This window comes from Oncorhynchus masou, chromosome 30 (genome assembly GCF_036934945.1).
Source record: "Oncorhynchus masou masou isolate Uvic2021 chromosome 30, UVic_Omas_1.1, whole genome shotgun sequence".
Classification (NCBI taxonomy): Eukaryota; Metazoa; Chordata; class Actinopteri; order Salmoniformes; family Salmonidae; genus Oncorhynchus; species Oncorhynchus masou.
The window spans coordinates 33,471,792-33,489,945 of record NC_088241.1 but is presented as its reverse complement, the minus strand read 5'-3'; the positions used below and the strand labels follow the sequence as shown (position 1 = coordinate 33,489,945).

At 43.1% G+C, this 18,154-nt stretch overlaps 1 protein-coding gene across 1 annotated transcript in view; it reads right to left on the bottom strand.

The window, feature by feature from the left end:
- Positions 1-18,154, bottom strand: part of LOC135522555 (CYFIP-related Rac1 interactor B-like) — a 53,913-nt gene that overhangs the window by 20,838 nt on the left and 14,921 nt on the right. The window lies entirely within an intron of this gene.

Below are 18,154 nucleotides of genomic sequence, written 5' to 3'. Positions count from 1 at the left end.
CAGTAGGAGGCACTCTTTCCTCTGGTCATAAAAATAAAAAATATCCCAATGCTCCAGGGCAGTGATTGGGGACATTGCCCTGTGTAGCGTGCCGTCTTTCGGATGGGATGTTAAACAGGTGTCCTGACTCTCTGTGGTCACTAAAGACCCCATGGCACTTAGTGTAAGAGTATGGGTGTTAACCCTGGGGTCCTAGCTAAATTCCCAATCTGGCCCTCTCACGGTCACCTAATCAAATTGTATTTGTCACATGCGCCGAATACAATAGACCTTACAGTGAAATGCTTACTTACAAGCCCTTAACCAACAATGCAGTTTTAAGAAAATACCCTCCAAAAAGGTAAGAGAAGAATAACAAATAATTAAAGAGCAGCAGTAAATAACAATAGCGGGGCTATATACAGGGGGTACCGGTATAGAGTCAATGTGCGGGGGAACCGGTGTCTAGGTAATATGTACATGTAGGTAGAGTTATTAATAAAGTGACTATGCATAGATAGTAACAGAGAATCAGCAGCGTGGGGGGCAATGCAAATAGTCTGGGTAGCCATTTGATTAGCTGTTCAGGAGTCTTATGGCTTTGGGGTAGAAGCTGTTTAGAAGCCTCTTAGACCTAGACTTGGTGCTCCGGTACCGCTTGCTGTGTGGTAGCAGAGAGAACAGTCTATGACTAGTGTGGCTGGAGTATTTGACCATTTTTAGGGCCTTCCTCAGACACCGCCTGGTATAGAGGTCCTGGATGGCAGGAAGCTTGGCCCCGGTGATGTACTGGGCCCTTGCAGTCGGAGGTCGAGCAGTTGCCATACCAGGCAGTGATGCAACCCGTCAGGATGTTCTCGATGGTGCAGCTGTAAAACCCTTTGAGGATCTGAGGACCCATGCCAAATCTTTTCAGTATCCTGAGGAGGTTTTGTCGTGCCCTCTTCAAGACTGTCTTGGTGTGCTTGGACAATGTTAGTTTGTTGGTGATGTGGATGCCAAGGAACTTGAAGCTCTCAACCTGCTCCATTACAGCCCCGTTGATGAGAATGGGGGCGTGCTCGGTCCTCCTTTTCCTGTAGTCCACAATCATCTCATTTGTCTTGATCACATTAAGGGAGAGGCTGCTGTCCTGGCACCACACAGTCAGGACTCTGACCTCCTCCCTATAGACCGTCTCGTCGTTGTCGATGATCAGGTCTACCACTGTTGTGTCATTAGCAAACTTAATGATGGTTTTGGAGTCGTGCCTGGCAGTCATGAGTGAACAGGGAGTACAGGAGGGGACTGAGTATGCACCCCTGAGGGGCCCCGTGTTGAGGATCAGCGTGGCGGATGTGTTATTACCTACCCTTAACACCTAGGAGCGGCTCATCAGGAAGTCCAGGATCCAGTTGCAGAGGGAGGTGTTGAGTTCCAGGGTCCTTAGCTTAGTAATGAGCTTTGAGGGCACTATGGTGTTCAACACTGAGCTGTGGTCAATGAACAGCATTCTCACATAGGTGTTCCTTTTGTCCAGGTGTGAAAGGGCAGTGTGGAGTGCAATACAGATTGCATCATCTGTGGATCTGTTGGTGCGGTTTGCAAATTGGAGTGGGTTTAGGGTTTCTGGGATAATGGTGTTGGAGGTGAGCCATGACCAGCCTTTCAAAGCATTTCATGACTACAGACGTGAGTGCTTCGGGCCGGTAGTCATTTAGGCAGTTTACCTTAGTGTTCTTGGTCAGCTTGCAATTGGCTCATTCATCCCCCCTCCTCTCTCCTGCAGCTATTCCCCAGGCCGTTGCAGTAAATGTGAATATGTTCTCAGTCAACTAACCTGGTAAAATAAGGGTAAAAATGTAATATATCCTTCTGTTTGCGAATGCCAAGTGAACAAAAAAAACAGAATTTCAATCTCTGGTTGTTTGCAACCAGTCAGATTTCCTGGAAGCGAGGCAGTTGATTCTGAGAAGCAGAGGGGTGTGTGGGGAGGGGAGATAATCTCACCTCAGAAGGAGTAGTGTGAGAACTAAGCCCACTATCCTTCCCCAGCCCCTCTCACTAGTGTCAATATGAGGCACACAGATTCACCCAGTACCTGGAAAAACCACAGTTAAAACCAACCCCCAAACCGAGCAGAGGGAAACCACTGTTGTAGAGTTCTGGGAGAGGGAACCCCTGCTGTACACACTGTCGGGTAAGAGACTCCCATGTTTTGTGTGTGCGCACACACACACACACACACACACACACACACACACACACACACACACACCTTATGGATGTTCCTAATACAGTTAATTCCTAGCCAATGACTCATATTTAGGGCAGAATTAGAGTATGGTACAGGAACACACATTCTGTATGCGCTACTGTACAACATAAAACTTTCCAGTCCCGAGGTGCACTTAGACTGTCTGTCACAGCACTGAGTCATTCCCTAGAAAGCCATGTTGAGGAAATAGAATAAATATGGAAAATATGGACCAGACAAGCATGTACAGTTCTGCAGAACTGGACAAACTGAAGCATTCACACTGCCCAGACTCAGGAGCTAAAAGAAGTCTATGATTGCCCCTAAGGTATTTGGTCTGCTCCTTTTATGACTGTAGTCTATTGGCGATATTTAGAAAGCATCTCAGTGCAGGAGTGCTGATCTATGATCAGCAGAGAGCCACGCGCCAGGCAGCCAGTGGGATATAGGTCCTTCTGACTCTCTGTCTGGAGTTGTGTGTTATGTAAATCAGGAGTGACAGCCTGGCAAGACAACACCTTCTCTCCACAACTAGAAAGCACAGAGGCCTGTTGGGTTTGTACTGTACTGAGAGACAAAGTTCAAATGGCATTGGATCAGGAGTAGAGTGAAGATGAGATGAGAAAAACTTTATTGTCCCTGAAGGTACATTTTCTTGGGCATTTAAGTGCTGTTGCTGGCTTGTCGTGACACTGAGCTAGACTGGCGACACCTTGTGACAAGGTGGAGATGGCTGAGAGATTCAACCTTGGTGACAGGGTGAATATTCTGATTACTGGTGGCAGGTTAAAACAAACTCAGTGGCTGAGTGAGTGCTGGTAAACCCGAGTAAGCTGATTAAGGTTAAAGTCTAGGTAAAGCTCAGTGACAAGTTGAAAATAATTGCCAGTGATTGTGAATGAGCGCAGAAGCAAGGTAATTGAAAAGTGATGACTAGAGACAAGATAAAGTTATAGGCTAGTCACTACATTTTTCGTCCTTTTGGTTGAATAACTCACGATGAATAAATATAAATATTATCCTTTTAAAAACAAGTCTTGGTGTAATCATTTGAAGGAGGCATCGAGGACACATTTGTCTTCGCCTGTACACTAGTACCCCCTGCAACTTTCATTAATGATCTCTCCCTCTCCCTGCACTCGCTGAACCGGTTTCCATGTTACCCACTGCCCACCTGGGGCACACCCACCTGCCACCTGCCACGCCTGGCTCTTTCATTACACTCTCCGTTAACGGGACCTGAGTGATGCTGCTACACTTCACTGGGTACCTTCCTACTACCTTATACCGGTGGTAGCCACATAGCGGAAAGACAGGAGAGATGACAGCGTTGGAAGGGAAAAGAACAGAGGCATCGTTTCAAGTCTTATTTGTTGTATGTACGGGATATGCATGGTGCACATCGTCCAACGAAATGCTTACTTGCAGGTTACTTCGACAATGCGGCAACAATAAGAAATAGTAAAAAAATATAAGAATACAAAGAAAGTAAATGACAATAGAATAGAATAAACATTTTAGCATGAGTGTAATACAGGAATGCATCATTTATAGTCCAATAGTTACACGTGTATTGGGGAAGGGGGGGCGGGGTGATGGGCAAATGTATAAATTGAGCAGTACAATAAGAATCTGGTAGCAGCGGTTGTGATGTGTGCTATGGTGAGGAGAATCAGAGCAGGTGGTCAGTACAGTTTAAGTGTTCAGCAATCTGATTGCTTGGAAATGGAAATGGTCTCTGAGACTGTTGGTATCAGACCTCATGCACCTCAATGCTGAACTGTAGTCAATGAACAGCATTCTCACGTAGGTGTTCTTCTTGTCCAAAATGTGAATAGCGATGGAAATGGCATCTTCCGTGGATCTGTTGAAGCGGTAGGCTAATTGGAGTGGGTCCAGTGTGGGCCATGACCAGCCTCTCAAATAATTTCAATATGACCGAGGTGAGTGCAACGGGGCGATAGTCATTTGGGCATGTCCCCTTGTTTTTCTTGGGCACTGGGACGATGGCGGTCTCCTTAAAGCAGGTGGGGACTACAGAGACCGTTTGAAGATATCAGCTGGTATTCACTCTTTAGAGAGTTTCCCACGTCGGCCTCGGAGAGCGAAAACACCTGGTCGTCAGGAGCAACGAGTCTTCCTGGAGCGGCTCGGTACTGTTGAGGGGAAGACAAAGGAGGAATCACCTCGTTGATTATCCCCAGAAGGAGGGGAAGAGGTGAAGTCACATCACCATGTTGTTGAATGACTAGGCCTTCCCAATGCCTCTCCCCTAGTCCTCTACTGCCCCCTCTCAGAGAGGCTGAGTGACTGAGCTGAGTAGTATGAGGCATGGTGCCACTACCAGGCTCAGAGAGTTAAACACAGCTCCCTCGCTCTCGCTCAGTCTACATTGAGGTCATTTTAAGGACAGGGATTTGCGGTAGCTTCGGCTCCGCATTTCAAAGTCCAAGAGAAGATCCTCCAGCTTATGGAAAACCTAATGAGAGATGAAATGAGGACAGGCTTTCTTTCTTTCGCTTTTAGCCGCGCCAGCAGAAATAATTTTGGTGAATGGTTGAATTACAGACCCCCAGGTTCTCATTCAAACCAAATTAAAAGCTAAACCTATTCATGATAACTAAAAAAAGCTATATATATATCAAACTTTTTCTCGTATATTGAAAATGTTTCTATTTTGAGCCAAAGTGTATGTGCCAGTGACAAATGGGAAATGGTTTTCAAATCAAATCAAATTTTATTGGTCACATACACATGGTTAGCAGATGTTAATGTGAGTGTGGCGAAATGCTTCTGCTTCTAGTCCAACAGTGCAGAAATATCTAACAAGTAATCTAACAATTCCACAACTACTACTTAATACACGCAAATCTAGGTAAAGGGATGGAATAAGAATATGTACATATAAATGTATGGATGAGCGATGACCGAACGGCATTGGCAAAATGCAGTAGATGGTAATAGAATGCAGTATATACAGATGAGATGAGTAGACATGTAAACACTATTAGTGACTAGTGACCCATTTATTAAAGTAGCCAATGATTTAAAGTCTGTATGTAGGCCTCTCTGTGTTAGTGATGGCTGTTTAACAGTCTGATGGCCTTGAGATAGAAGCTGTTTTTCAGTCTCTCGGTCTCAGGTTTGATGCACCTGTACTGACCTCGCCTTCTGGATGGTAGCGGGGTGAACAGGGAACGGCTCGGGTGGTTGTTGTCCTTGGCCTTCCTGCGACATCGGGTGCTGTAGGTGTCCTTGAGGGCAGGTAGTTTGTCCCCGGTAATGCGCTGTGCAGACCGCACCACCCTCTGGAGAGCCTTGCAGTTGTGGGCTGTGCAGTTGCCGTACCTGGCAGTCATACAGCCCGACAGGATTCTCTCAATTGTGCATCTGTTGAAGTTTGTGAGGGTTTTAGGTGACAAGCCCAATTTCTTCAGCCTCCCGAGGTTGAAGAGGCACTATACTATTGCGCCTTCTTCACCACACTGTCTGTGTAGGTGGACCATTTCAGTTTGTCCGTGAAGTGTACGCCAAGGAACTTTTAAAAAATCGTCCACCTTCTCTACTGCTGTCCCGTCGATGTGGACAGGGGGGTGCTCCCTCTGCTGTTACCTGAAGTCCACGATTATCTCTTTTGTTTTGTTGATGTTGAGTGAGAGGTTGTTTTCCTGACACCACACTCTGAGTGCCCTCACCTCCTCTCAGTAGGCTGTCTCGTCGCTGTTGGTAAATGGTTTGTGGTAATGATCCATTGCTCTAAATCATGTGAGATGAAGAGGTGTAGAACATTCAGTGCAGTGCTGAGAGTAGAGGAATGTAAGAGAAGAGACAGGAAGGAGGTGGATTTGCGCCCATTCATTGGTATTGGAGGTGTCAGTGGGAGTCCCGGCACAGCGGACAGGGTGTGGTTGTTTTTGTATTGGACCCCCCACTGGGCGATCGTGTGCTCACAGAGTGGAGGGGGGGGGGGGTCGTCTAGGGCCAGGGTGCCCTGCTTTACAACCGCGAGCCCAACAACGCTCTCCAATTGGCTAAGCCACACTGCCCCACAATGCGCTGTATCCATGGACTCAAAAAAAGCTGGTGCCATTGAAAACAAGCAACCAGCCTATCAGAGGCGATCTTGGAGAGAGATGGTGCAGTGGTGGTAAGACTTGAAAGCACATGAATATATTAATACAGATGAGGTCCTGCGCCAAAAAACTGCGGATTAGGAGGGGAGCGAGGGGATCTGGTGAACAGGCAGTGAAGGAATGTTTTTTCCAGCTTCCAGCACTAAGTGAATAATTTCCCTGAGCAAAATGCAACTTGGTTTTTGCCAAATTGCTGTCATGTTCTGAAATAAAATAAAAACTAAATGACAACTCAATTATTTATACTGACAATATTCCTGTATAAAAAATATATACTTTTAAATTTTTTATTTGAGAGCGGACTTGCACAGCCTAGGAGAATGAAACAGTGGAGGAATAACAATAACAACATGAGTGAGGAGATCTCGATGTCAGCCCTGAAGATCCTAATATTCAGAGCTACGCCCAATGAACATGTTGACCCCCCCAGGATGGCATTCCTGGAGTCACACAGACACACACCTCCGTACCCCCTCCAAGGAAACGCCCCAGAACACTGCTGGACTTGAGGCTCCGTGTCTGCTGCGATGTCCTATAAAAACAGCTCATTGCTGCAGGGGGATTACAGTACTGACATCCCACTACTACACTATTCTCTCTCTCTGCAGCAGCGTGAGGATCCATTCTTACTACGGCAGTGATGACCAGCCATCCCCGTTTTTTTCCTCTTCAACCTACAGACAAAACTCCATAATGACAAAGCAAAAACAGGTTGTTTTTTTTATTTTAATTTTTGCTAATTTATTAAAAGTACAAAACTGAAATACCACATTTACAAAAGTACTCAGATCCTTTACTCAGTAGTTTGTTGAGGCACCTTTGGCATCAATTACAGTCTGAGTCTTCTTGGGTGTGACGCTACAAGCTTGGCACAGCTGTATTTGAGGAGTTTCTCCCATTCTTCACTGCAGATCCTCTCAAGCTCTTGTCAGGTTGGATGGGGAGCTTCGGTGCACAGCTATTTTCAGGTCTCTCCAGAGATGGTCTCTCAGGTTCAAGTCCGGCCTCTGGCTGGGCCACTTAAGGACATTCAGAGACTTGTCCCGAAACCTCTCCTGCGTTGTCTTGACTGTGTGCTTAGGGTTGTTGTCCTGTTGGAAGTTAAACCTTCACCCCAGTCGGAGGTCCTGATCGCTCTGAAGTGGGTTTTCATCAAGGATCTCTCTGTACTTTGTTCTGTTCATCTTTCCCTTGATTCTGACTTGTCTCCCAGTCCCTGCCGCTGAAAAACATACCCACAGCATGATGCTGCCACCACCATGCTTCACCGTAGGGATGGTGCCAGGTTTCCTCAGACATGACACTTGGCATTTAGGCAATCTTGATTTCATCAGACCAGAGAGATAATCTGGTTTCTCATGGTCTGAGAGTCTTTAGGTGACGTTTGGCAAACTCCAAGCTGGTTTTTGCTGTGACATGCACTGTCAACTGTGGAAAATTATATAGACATGTGTGTGCCTCTCCAAATCATGTCAAATCAATTGAATTTATCACAGGTAAGGATCTCAAGGATGAGTAATGGAAACAGGATGCACCTGAGCTCAATTTAGAGTCTGAATACTTATGTAAATAAGGTATTTTTGTTTTTTTATTTTTCATAAATGTGAGAAAATGGGGTCATTATGGGGTATTGTGTGTAGATAGATAAGAAGAAAATAAGAAAATATTTAATACATTTTAGAATAAGGCTGGAAATGTAACAAACTATTGAAAAAGTCAAAGGGTTTGAATACTTTCCAAATGCACTGTATATTTGATGGAAATGCAAAAAAAAAAGTATTTAGATAAGGATGTAGGATGTATACTGTGTGTCTACAATATGTGACTATGATATTTGGGGGTGTATTTGAGGGGGGGGTGCTGCAGTGGTGGGAGCAGAGCAAAGAGGGAGGCAGCTTTAAACTTGACCTAGATTCTCAGGGTGACAAGCCACATGGCATTAGCCCAGTCGACCAGGACCAGATCCACCGGAGCTCGCTGCTCTCTGACGCTGGCCCGATACGACAGGCAGAAAATGGGGGAGTACTTCCCAAAATGGGGCTGGCACGCAATTCTCCCCATGATGAGCATTACTGCAGTCAATGCACGTGTTTTATCTCCCGTTTTGCATCAACGTAGCCTACTACTTTCACATTTCAACACTCATCAGATTATTGAGGCAAACTACAATTCATCCTTAAAGCTGCATAGTTGAAGATAAAAAAATAAACCTTTGAAATCCAAAGCGACCAACCAAAGCAGCAGAAATCACAGAGAGAGAACTGGGGGATGAAACCAGGAGATTCAGCTAAGCCCTACCTACTCTATGGACTGTACCTGATCAAAGCCAGAAACCATGGAAACAACTACAGTCGGCTACACATACACACACACGCTCACACACACACTCACACATGCTCACTCACACACACACGCTCACACACCACTTTGTATTCCAATACTTGCGAGGGCTTTTTACCGTAACCTTAGTCCTAACTTTAACTCCAAACCCTGAATCTAACCCAAAACCTAACCCCTAAGCCTAAAATTGCCTTTTTAGAAGTGAGGACTGGCCAAATAGCCTCACTTCTCTGAATTTCCCTTGGTTGGCCACTGTTGTGAGGACTTCTGGTTGTCACAACTATAGTAAAAAGTGTTGGGAACACACACACTATTCTTCAAGAAGCAATGGCTATACCTAGATCATTAATTCAAAAGTTTAAAAAAAATGGATGTACGAATCCCAGATTGCCCCTTTAAGTCTCTCTGAGTAGTTGAGGCAGTATTTGGTATTTGATTAGGACCTCCATCAGCTGTTGTAAAAGCAGCAGCTCCTCTTCCTGGGGTCCACACAAAACATTATACAGAATGACATAATACAGTACATCATTAGACAAGAACAGCTCAAGGACAGAACTACATACATTTTTTTAAAGGCACACATAGCCTACATATCAATCAATGCATACACACAAACTATCTAGATCAAATAGGGGAGAGGCGTTGTGTTGCTTTATCTGTTTTTTGAAACCAGGTTTGCTGTTTATTTGAGCAATATGAGACGGTTTTCTGAAAATTTGTTCTGGATTTGGGGAATAATTTATAGTCCATAAAGACAGAGCAACCTGAGGATCACTGCAGTGCTGTGGATAAGACCCGGTGACCTCTCCATGCAGGAGGAAAGAAAAAACACGCAGCGACTGAAATATTCTTCACATTTTTTTATTTTCTCACAAGAGCAACATCAGTACTGGTGGTGAGAAGTCCCCTGTAGCCAGACACTTTAATATGGGGACATGACGTGTGCAGGCTGAGGTTCCGGGGCTTTGTTGTTGTTCTGCCACTTAATAAGAGAGGAGGTGATAGAGAAAAGTTGCTGCCACAGAGACATATTATATCCATGCCTTCCTTGCAGAGGAAGAGGTCTGAATGAACAACTTCTGTTAGTTTGCTTCCTGTAAAACAACAGTCACGCAATTCTTGGTATTTTGAAGCCCTTATGGAAAACAATAGAACATTTATGTAAATAACGTATTTGAAATAATGAATGTAAATAATATATGTAAATAATAACTGTGCAAAAACAAAGCAGTAGTGCAATGTGGAGTCATCTACAAATACAGGTGAATGTCTATTGTTCTCCAAACTCTGACAAAGGGCTGCTGCTGAAACGTGACAGTTTATTCTGACCTCTTCTGCTAAACAAATACATTAGAACTTTCAGTGAGTTTCAAATCAAAATCAAATCAAATATCATTTGTCACTGCGCTGAATACAACAGGTGTAGGTAGACCTTAACATGAAATGCTTACTTACAAGCCCTTAACTCTTATTTCTTGAACTGCATTGTTGGTTAAGAATATATTTACTAAATAAAATAAAACAATAAACTAACAATAACGAGGCAATATACAGGGGGTACAAGTACTGAGTCAATGTGCGGGGGTACAGGTTAGTCAAGGTAATTTGTACATTTAAGTAGGGGTAAAGTGACTATGCAGGTAGGGGTAAAGTAGATAATGAACAGTGAGTAGCAGCAGTGTAAACACTCCACTATAGCCCTGTTGATATTAATGGGGGCCTATTCGGTCCTCCTTTTCCTGTAGTCCACGATCATCTCCTTAGTCTTGCTCACATTGAGGAAAAGGTTGTTATCCTGGCACCACATGGCCAGGTCTCTGATCTCCTCCCTATAGGCTGTCTCATCGTTGTTGGTGATCAGGCCTACCACTGTTGTGTCGTCAGCGAACTTAATAATGGTGTTGGAGTTGTGCCTGGCCATGCAGTCGTGGGTGAACAGGGAGTACAGGAGGGGACTGAGCACGCACTCCTGAGAGGCGCCCGTGTTGAGCATCAGCGTGGCGGATGTGTTGTTACCTACCCTTACTACCTGGAGGCGACCCGTCAGGAAGTCCAGGATCCAGTTACAGAAGGAGGTGTGTTTGGTCCCAGGGTCCTTAGCTTAGTGATGAGCTTTGAGGGCACTATGGTGTTGAACGCTGAGCTGTAGTCAATGAACAGCATTCTCACATATTTGTTCCTTTTGTCCAGGTGGGAAAAGGCAGTGTGGAGTGCAATTGAGATTGCGTCATCTGTGGATCTGTTGGGGCGGTATGCAAATTGGAGAGGGTCTAGGGTTTCCGGGATGATGGTGTTGATGTGAGTCATTGGTTTTTCCTTCGTTCAAGTATATGCCTTTTGAACCCAGCACCCAAATACTTTTTATTACTACAAACACACCAATTTCTCTTTCTATGACCTCTCCATGCAGACAGCTATAACATAGGGTGTAATGGGGCAGAGAGCAGAACTTCCCCACAGCCCCATACCCTGTGGGGTGGTAGTTAGTGAGGGGTGGGTGAGGGTGAAGGGGGGCGCAGGCTGCATATCGTAGGTCACATGTCGCAGGCCCCAAACCATCATTACACAAATGACCTTTTGACTGTGTTTGAGTCATGGACGCAACACAGCATACTGTATCACACTTTATAGTTGGCAGAATATAGGCCTATATATCGGCATCTCTTGGAGACTGTGTATGACATTTTATATGAGAAGTACGTACAGTACACTGCACATGTGAGTAACATATATTCAGTATTATTTATTTTTTTGCTTTTTTGAACCCTCACAAGATTAAGGGTGGGGCATAGTGGAGCTTGCTGAGATTTGGGGAGATGACGGTTATCGGTACAGACGTGCTGGTATCTCCGATTTAGAATGCATTGAGCGCCCTCTGGAGGTGATAACAGAAATGCATAGAAGACCTTGAGGAGGAAGAGCGACCACTCCCAAACTCTGAGCCATGCTAGAGGTATTACACATGCCAGCTTCAGCTACAAATCCTTTAGGTACCACAACAAACTCAGATGAATAAATATCTCAAATTAAAACATTCTAAAATCATAACACATGCACCAACCCTGGCATTGAAACGTTAGCATAGAATTTACATGCATAATGTGGAGTAACTTTCTAGTAAAACCACTTTGGATTAATTAGCATAACCTGTTAGATATACAAATGTGTTATATGCCAGTTAGCAGACACTTTTATCCAAAGCAATTTACAGTAGTGCATGCATATATTATCGTTTGGGTGACCACAGCAGGAATTGAACCCACAAGCCGGGTGTTACTAGCACCATGCTCTACCAACTGAGTTGGGTCTCAAAGCTGTGAAACACACAGAATGTTCGACATCTTGTCATGCATGCTGCAGTCCATCCTCTAAAATGGGGACATTTCCTCAGCTCTCAAACACTGCAGCAACTCCTCAGATTAGCAGACATCTTGCCATGTACTGCATCAAGGGTTAAGGGGGGCTAGTGTTCAAATAATTGGATTAGGGCGCCACCTTGTGCCATGTTGAGCTACAGAAAGAATGCAACATTAATTTGGGCAGTGGCACTAACAGTGATATTGTAATTTATATGGCCTGTCCTACAGAACAGACAGACGGATACTAGATCAATAGAAGAGATAGACAGAGAGAGAGAAAGACACAGAGACAGAGAGGAGATGCAGAGACGCAGAGAGAAAGAAAGACAGACAGAGATGCAGAGAGAGAGAGAGAGAGAGAGAAAGACCACAGACACAGAGACGGAGAGGAGATGCAGAGAGAGAGAGAGAAAGACACACAGAGACAGAGAGGAGATGCAGAGGGAGAGAGAGACAGAGAGAGACAGAGAGAGACACCGAGACATAAAGACAGAGAGACAGAGACAAAAAGACACAGAGACAGAGAGACAGAGAGACAGAGAGAGACACAGAGACAGAGAGAGACACAGAGACAGAGAGAGACACAGAGACAGAGAGAGACACAGAAACAGAGAGAGACACAGAAACAGAGAGAGACACAGAAACAGAGAGAGACACAGAGACAGAGAGAGACACAGAGACAGAGAGAGACACAGAGACAGAGAGAGACACAGAGACAGAGAGAGACACAGAGACAGAGAGAGACACAGAGACAGAGAGACACAGAGACAGACAGAGACAGACAGAGACAGAAAGACACAGAGAGAGAGAGTCGTCATCTGCCTTTGGACTAAAGAGCAGAAACCTGGACTTCAGAAATACAGACATTGTCATCCTTCAAGAAACATGGTATAGAGGAGTCGGACCCAAGGGTTTCCCTCTTGGTCACAGGGAGCTGGTAGCCCCATCCACCAACCTACCAGGTGTGAAACAGGGAAGGGCTCAGGGGGTATGCTAATTTGGTATGGAGCAGACCTAACTCACTCCGTTAAATTAATCAAAACAGGAACATTTTACATTTGGCTAGATTTTCAAAAGGAAATTATTTTAACAGAGAAAAATGTCATACTGTGTGCTACCGATATCCCCCCACTAAAATCCCAATACTTTAATGAAGACAATTTCTCCATCCTGGAGGGGGAAATCAATCATTTCCAGGCCCAGCGACATGTACTAGTCTGTGGCGACCTAAATGCCAGAACCGGACAAGAACATGACACCATCAGCACACAGGGGGACAAACACCTGCCTGGAGGTGACAGCATTCCCTCCCCCCTATGCCCCCCGCCCCTCCCCCTAGGCACAACATAACCAACCAAAACGGGTCACACCTCCTGCAGCTCTGTCGCACACTGGGTATGTACATAGTCAATGGTAGGCTTCGAGGGGACTCCTATGGTAGGTATACCTATAGCTCATCTTTGGCAGTAGTACTGTAGACTACTTTATCACTGACCTCAACCCAGAGTCTCTTAGAGCGTTCAGTCAGTCCACTGACACCCCAATCAGATCACAGAAAAATCACACTACTTGGAACAGAGCAAAACTCAAACATGAGGCAGCAAAGCCAGAGGAACTGAATAATATTAAGAAAGTCTGTAGAATGTAGTGTGGAAACCTACCAAAAAACTGTTAGGCAACAACAAATTCCTTTTAGACAACTTCCTGGACAAAAAGTTCCACTGTAATAGTGAAGGTGTAAACTTGGCAGTAGAAAGTCTAAACAGCATATTTGACCTCTCAGCTTCCCTATCAAATAAAATAAAAATCTAACAGAAAACCGAAGACAATGAACAACAATGACAAATGGTTTGATGAAGAATGCAAAAAAACTAAGAAAGAAATTGAGAAACCTGTCCAACCAAAAACATAGAGACCCAGAAAACCTGAGCCTACACCTTCACTATGGTGAATCACTAAAACAATACACCACAGAAAAAGAAGGAACAGCACTTCAGAAATCAGCTCAATGTAATTGATGAATCCATAGACTCTAACCACTTCTGCGAAAATTGGAAAACGCTAAACAAACAACACGAAGAGTTATCTATCCAAAATGGAGATGTATGGGTAAACCACTACTCCAATCTTTTTGGCCCTTTAACAAAGAACAAAGAGCAAAAACATATACATGATCAAATACAAATCTTAGAATCAACTATTAAAGACCACCAGAACCCACTGGATTCTCCAATTAAATTGAATGACCTACAGGACAAAATAAAAACCATCCAACCCAAAAAGGTCTGTGGTGTTGATGGTATCCTCAATGAAATGATCAAATATACAGACAACAAATTCCGAATGGCTATACTTAAACTCTTTAAATCATCATTAGCTTTAGCATCTTCCCCAATATTTTCAACAGCAACCTTGGGAAAATCCTCTGCATTATCATTAACAGCAGACTCATACATTTCCTCAGTGAAAACAATGTACTAAGCACATGTCAAATTGTCTTTTCCAAAATCATTGTACAACAGACGGTGTATTCACCCCGCACACCCTAATTGACAAACAAACCAAAACAAAGGCAAAGTTGTTGTTGATTTCAAAAAAGCCTTTATCATCTTCCATTACCTATGTATGGAGATGCGGGGCCATATGTTTGCAGGAAAAAAAAGTTATTTATATTTTTCCATGGAAAATGCCTTCAGGTACTGTTCTCATCAAATACAAATATATATATAATCTCCTTCATCAAGACAATCCACAAGTCAGCTTTGAATAAATATTTGCTATGTTGTAGTGTTGTCTACAATGGTTCAAAAGATTCCAAGGCCAAAGAGCCATAATCGACAGAGACTGCTGAACTACACTGAGCAAGTAAAATACGCCTAAACCATGGAGCCAGTAAGCACAGCTTCAATACTAGTTAGGGATAAAGCATGTTAAACATATTCATAAACCTATTTGTACAAACTATTAAAATGCATATCTCAAGATCTTTAAATGTAGGTTATACCTTATATTCTCCATCACCACCTGGTGGCACTATTGCCTAGTTGTATTTTTTTTTTTTAATCTCAGGCTATACCTCTTATGCCTTGATCAGACCGACAGCAACATTGCGTTTTGGTCTACCAGAAGTACATTAATTTCCATTGGAATGCTTGCACATTGAGTTGCAGAGGCAGTTGCAGTTTATTCTGTGTGGTGCATATGTTGGACTTATCCAATGTATGCATCAAATTGTATGTGTAGACTTGACAGACATAGTAGCAAAAGGTGAATGTTGAACTTTCCACTAAAAATGTTGGACTACATAATAAAAAAGTTTGACTGTAGAATTTATTAACCAGCATTGATGCAATGACGCTGTCGGTCTGATTGAGGCGTAACGTGGCGCCGAATGTCATGCATTTGAAATGGGGACATCCACAATGGACTGGAATCACAACGCCCCCTTGAAGGCTCCGTTGTGAGACGGACACCGCATACCTTACAATTTTCCAAACTTTGTGTCTTCTTCAGCCCAGCCAGAGTCTGTCAAAGAACAGGAAGTTACCAAACCAAAGAAAAATATGAAAGTACGCAGTTTTCGATGATAGCTTTATGGGATATTTAACAACTCCCCAATTACGCATTCCTATATATACCCATTCCAAATACACATTGGCTGTTAAGCCGATAATATTGTATGACTGTTGCCTCCTGTTGAAATGTATTGTGATGGTAATGACGTTTGGTTTTGATGATAATTATTAGGTGGAGGTAGTTGTATCTTCAACCTAGCTTTGCTTTTAGCTAGCTAACTGCTCTGTAGTGCAAGCTAGATTGACTTGCTATAAAGTTAGAGAAAAAAGTTAAGTAACTAAACAAAACATGCTTTATCATCACCTGAAACAATATATTTATCCTGTCTTGAATGAAAAGGTCACATTTTGCAATCTCAAAAAAGAAATGCGATCTCTGGCGAGAGAAAGGCTTTTTTCCATCTTGCGTTACAAACACAAGACTTGTCCAAAGACAGCATGAAGATAGGCAGTGGTGTAAAGTACTTAAGTAAAAAATAGTTTAAAGCACTACTTAAGTAGTTTGTTGGGGTATCTGTACTTTACTATTTGACAACTTTTACTCCACCACATTTCTAAAGAAAATAATGTACTTTTTACTCTATACATTTTCCCTGCCACCCGAAAGTACTTGTTACATTTTGAATGCCTAGCAGGACAGGCAAATGGTCCAATTCATGCACTTATCTAGAGAAACATCCCTGCTCATCATTACTGCCTCTGATCTGGCGGACTCACTAAACACAAATGCTTTGTGCCGAGCATTGTGCAGTCTGGTTTGCTTATATAAAGAATTTGAAATTATTTTTAGTTTTACTTTTGATACATATTTTTAAATATATTTCAGCAATTACATTTACTTTTGATTCTTAAGTATATTTAAAACCAAATACTTTGAAACTTTTACTCAAGTAAAATTTTACTGGTTGACTTTCACTTTTACTTTACATTTTCTATTAAAAGGCATCTTTACTTTTACTCAAGTATGACAATTGAGTACTTTTTCCATTACTGAAGATAGATGAAAAGGGATTTCTATTGTAAACAGTTATCACAATTGTAGGCAATGTCATGGCGAAGGTTGACTAGCTAAGCTCATGCATAGAAATATGTCATCGAGTCTAATGCTCAGACCCCAACCAAGGAACATCAAAAGTCGTGCTATAAATTCAGACAACACAAAGATTCCTTAATGTCCTTCCAGATTCCATCTGTCTACCCAAGGACGCCAGAGGACAAAAATCAGTTAACCACCTAACTGAGGAACTCAATTTAACCTTGCACAATACCCTAGATGCAGTTGCACCCCTAAAAACTAAAAACATTTCTCATAAGAAACTAGCTCCCTGGTACACAGAAAATACCCGAGCTCTGAAGCAAGCTTCCAGAAAATTGGAACGGAAATGGCGCCACACCAAACTGGAAGTCTTCCGACTAGCTTGGAAAGACAGTACCGTGTAGTACCGAAGAGCACTTACTGCTGCTCGATCATCCTATTTTTCTAACTTAATTGAGGAAAATAAGAACAATCCGAAATTCCTTTTTGATACTGTCGCAAAGCTAACTAAAAAGCAGCATTCCCCAAGAGAGGATGGCTTTCACTTTAGCAGTGATAAATTCATGAACTTCTTTGAGGAAAAGATCATGATTATTAGAAAGCAAATTACGGACTCCTCTTTAAATCTGCATATTCCTTAAAAGCTCAGTTGTCCTGAGTCTACACAACTCTGCCAGGACCTAGGATCAAGAGAGACGCTCAAGTGTTTTAGTACTATATCTCTTGACACAACGATGAAAATAATAATGGCCTCTAAAACTTCAAGCTGCATACTGGACCCTATTCCAACTAAACTACTTAAAGAGCTGCTTCCTGTGCTTGGCCCTCCTATGTTGAACATAATAAACGGCTCTCTATCCACCGGATGTGTACCAAACTCACTAAAAGTGGCAGTAATAAAGCCTCTCTTGAAAAAGCCAAACCTTGACCCTGAAAATATAAAAAACTATCGGCCTATATCGAATCTTCCATTCCTCTCAAAAATGTTAGAAAAGGCTATTGCGCAGCAACTCACTGCCTTCCTGAAGACAAAAAATGTATACAAAATGCTTCAGCCTGGTTTTAGACCCCATCATAGCACTGAGACTGCACTTGTGAAGGTGGAAAATGACCTTTTAATGGCATCCGACCAAGGCTCTGCATCTGTCCTCGTGCTCCTAGACCTTAGTGCTGCTTTTGATACCATCGATCACCACATTCTTTTGGAGAGATTGGAAACCCAAATTTGTGTACACGGACAAGTTCTGGCCTGGTTTAGATCTTATCTGTCGGAAAGATATCAGTTTGTCTCTGTGAATGGTTTGTCCTCTGACAAATCAACTGTAAATTTCGGTGTTCCTCAAGGTTCCGTTTTAGGACCACTATTGTTTTCACTATATATTTTACCTCTTGGGGATGTCATTCGAAAACATAATGTTAACTTTCACTGCTATGCGGATGACACACAGCTGTACATTTCGATGAAACATGGTGAAGCCCCAAAATTGCCCTCGCTA